Source organism: Carya illinoinensis, chromosome 14 (genome assembly GCF_018687715.1).
Source record: "Carya illinoinensis cultivar Pawnee chromosome 14, C.illinoinensisPawnee_v1, whole genome shotgun sequence".
NCBI classification, from domain to species: domain Eukaryota; kingdom Viridiplantae; phylum Streptophyta; class Magnoliopsida; order Fagales; family Juglandaceae; genus Carya; species Carya illinoinensis.
In genome coordinates, this window is record NC_056765.1 from 23537468 (window position 1) to 23541303 (window position 3836).

General features: G+C 37.1%; 1 non-coding gene across 1 annotated transcript; it reads left to right on the top strand.

The window, feature by feature from the left end:
- Nucleotides 1–2050: 2050 nt before the first annotated feature.
- On the top strand, nucleotides 2051–2158 carry LOC122295245. Its single transcript, XR_006237907.1, has one exon. It is a non-coding gene; the product is annotated as a small nucleolar RNA R71 (small nucleolar RNA).
- The last annotated feature ends 1678 nt before the right edge of the window (nucleotides 2159–3836 follow it).

Here is a 3836-nt window from a genome sequence, read left to right on the forward strand (position 1 = left end):
CATCCTATAGCCTTTTAGTGTTTGGTTAGGACCTCTAAGAATTTTCCCTCATGACTATCAATTAAGTGACAAGAGGTTACCACTAGAAAAGTATGGTGAGGTTCCAGAAATACATATTTTAGCTAGGTTGGTAAAGGCTTGAGGTCCAAGGATGGGGTCTGCTCTTCAGAATGCCTTAGTGATTCTGCCACTGGGTGTAACTGTTCAAACTTGAGCTTCCATTGCACTTCAGCTAGGTTTCATGCAATTGATGCAAAAAATAATTCATTAGTCCTATCATCTGAATCATTAATATCTTCTATAACTCAATTAATGAATCAATGGGTTGATAAGTTAAGGGGCAGATTTCTGAACTAATGCTATCCAACATATTCACTTCCTGCATTTCTTTCACTTCTTGGGGTTGCCTGCATAGATTAAAAATATTTAGTTCCAATGTCATATTCACAAAAATTAGTTTAAGCACACCACTTCTACAATTTATTAGAGTATCATAAGTGTTAGAAATGGTCTTCTCAAAATTACAAGTGCTTGAAATAGGGAGTTTGTTGAAAGTTTCATGTCAAAAACAACAAAGTCTATTGGGTAATAAAACTTATCAACCTGAACTAGAACATCCTATATTACCCCTCTAGGTACTTTTATTGACCTGTTAGCTAGCTGTAGGGTAATGGAAGTAGACTTGAACTCCCCTAGGCCAAGTTTTTCATAAACGCAATAAGGTAACAAATTTACACTAAAATCCAAATCAAGTAATGCGTGCCCAATTTTTGAGTTTCCAATCATGCAAGAAATGGTGAGTGAACCTGGGTCCTTATACTTGGGAAGGGTGTTGCTTTGTATAATTGCACTAACTGGTTCAGTGAGAAAGGCTTTCTTTTTTATGTTTAGTTTTCTTTTAACGGTGCACAAGTCTTTAAGAAATCTTGCATAAGTGAAAATTTGTTGAATAGCATCTAATAAAGGTAAATTTATTCTCACTTGTTTAAAAACTTCAAAAATTTCAACATGATTCTTGTCTTTGTGCATAAGAGTTAGCCTTGTACAACAAGGTGCAGGTGCTTGCCAGTTTTTCACTTTGGTTTCAACATGCATAGGGTTAGAATCCTTACCAATGATGGTTGGGTCAAGATTGGGATTTACCAGAATTCTTCCACTTCTCAAAGTTGTTACAGCTTTTACTGGTTTAATATTGGAATTCTCCATTACCTCTGACACTTGATGAACCTGCCCCTAAGGGTTAGGTTGTGGTTGAGCAGAGAATTTTCCCTTCTCCTGGGTGTTCAAGGTTGTGGTCAACCTTGTTAAGGATCCTCTAATATCATTGATAGCATGTGAAGTCTAGTTGTTGATAGTGGCCTGCCCTTGCATGAACTGTTTAAGATTTGCTGCCATTTGATGGATGGTGTCCTCAAGGTTCCTCCTCTACCCATAAGGTGCTACAATAGGACATTGAGGTGATCCTGATACTGCTGACTGTTGATTAACTGCGTATTGAGAAGGGCCTGGTGCATGATCGGAGGGGCGAGTTGATTGCTTATTCCTCCAACTCAGGTTTGGGTGGTTTCTCCAACTGGGGTTGTATGTGTTAGAAAATGGACCTGAAAGAGATTTAGAAACCATGTTAACAGCTCTAGATTGGTCTAGTAACACTTCTTTAAAGGCTGGGATAGTGGGGCAATCATTAGTAGAATGTCCTATATCCTCACATATGTTGCATTTTTCTAACACTCTTTGAACAGCCTGAATCTCATTTACTTTGTTTATGTCTATGGTTTCTAATTTCTTAGTAAGCATAGACACTCTAGCATGCAAATCATCCACTTCCCTCAACTTGTATTTCCCACCTCCAGTTATTTTTAAAGGTGCCGTTCTATCATATTCATATGAAACATCCCATGACTAGACTTTTTCAGATAAATAATCAAAATATTCGAAAGCCTCATCTGGTTCTTTACTAAAAAAACTCCCAATTACACATTGTCTCCACAAATTGTCTCATCTTGGGTTGTAAACCCTCATAGAAAAAACTTAATATCATCCAGTTTTCATACCCATGATGAGGACAAGCATTGAGTAAATCTTTGAACCTCTCCCAACACTGATAAAAGGTTTCAATGTCTTTTTGGGCAATGTTCATAATCTGCCTCTTTAGTATATTGGTTCTGTGCATAGGAAAGAATTTTTTTAAAAACTCAGTTTGCATTTCTTGCCATGTTCATATGGACCTAGGCCTCAAATAATTTAGCCAGGTCTTGGCTTTGTCTTTTAATGAGAAGAGAAATAACTTGAGCCTGATCACTTCTTCATTACAAGTTCGATCCATTAAAGTTGAACAGACTTACTCAAATTCTTTGATGTGCAAATATGGGTTTTCTGATTCCATCCCATGAAAATAAGGTATCAAGAGAATCATTCCAGGCTTAAAGTTAAAGTTATTTGCATTCAGGGGTTGAATTATGCATGAGGGTGAACTAGCCCTAACAGGTTGCAAATAATCTTTAAGGATTCTGTTTTGGTTTACCACTCTTCTCCCATCATGTTCTTCTTCAGCCATGGTGCTAAAACTATCAAAGGATGACTCAAATGAGAGTGACTCACAATGTGAATATGTCACAGATTCAGTTCGGACCAATTTAGAGGAATAGTCAGGACTCCAAATAAACATACAAAGTCCCAACATAAACACCAAAATATCACCAAACATATTTTTTTTTTCTTTTTGATTATCACTTAGGATTAACACGAGGCAAACAAAACAAAAGAGAGTAGACAATGAGTATATAAAAAATAAAAATAAAAAGCATTTGGGTTAGAGATCACCAAAGTGTGAAGAGGTTCAAGAAAATCCAATATAGGAGTTGACTGACAAGAAGAAGAATCTAGCTAGATAGGGAAGAAATGGAGTAGTTAGAGCTCCTATCGACTCTAAGGTTGGCACCATAGAGGGGAAGGAGCTAGATATCCTATTGTATTGTTGGGTCTCTTATATTTCTTCTCTTTTTCTCACTTTTAATGCAATTCTTCCTCTTTCTTTAATATTAAGTCTCATCTCCTTTTCCCTCTAGAGAAAAGACGATTGTGTAAACAGTTGGATAATTTTTTTAGGCACGATAGGGATCATAGCGGGGGTGTTTTTTTGGTTGGTTTGAAAATGGAGAATCTGGTGGATTGTGTGATCAGTTGAATCTAACAAAGAAGAAGGAGGTGGTCATAGAGATTGGAGATTAAGAAATTTCAAAAGCAAAGTGAAAGGGTGAGAGATACTTGGTTGGAAAGGTCTGGGCTGATCAAATGATAGGTAAGAATATTGTAGAATCAGTTATGGCAAAAATTTGGCATTTGAGTAACTAGCTAAGTTTCAAGATGTGGGACAAATGTTTTTATCATCACATTTGCAACTCATGTGGATAAACAAAGAGTTGAAGGGGGATGTCCATGGTTTTTTTATAATCATTTGTTCGTGCTTAATCCTTTTGATGGTTTCAGACAAGTTAGTAAGCAGAATTTTGTTCATGCATTCTTATGGGTGCAACTCCATAACTTGCCATTAGTGGGGATGTTGAGAGAATGTGGTGAATGTATTGGACATACAATCAGAGTGGATGAAGACGTTGTAATCGATGGGGCTGATATTGGGTGGGGAAGATTTCTCAAAGTGAAAATATGTCAAGACCTAACAAAGCCACTTGCATGAGGAAGGAAAGTCAAGATAATGAAGAGAGGCTAGATTCCTATTCAGTATGAGAAGCTTCCTAGGTTTTGCTTTACTTGTGGTAGAATTGTTCATGAGAGTGGAGGATGCATGTAGTTGTCCATAAGGAACCAGGGTGACG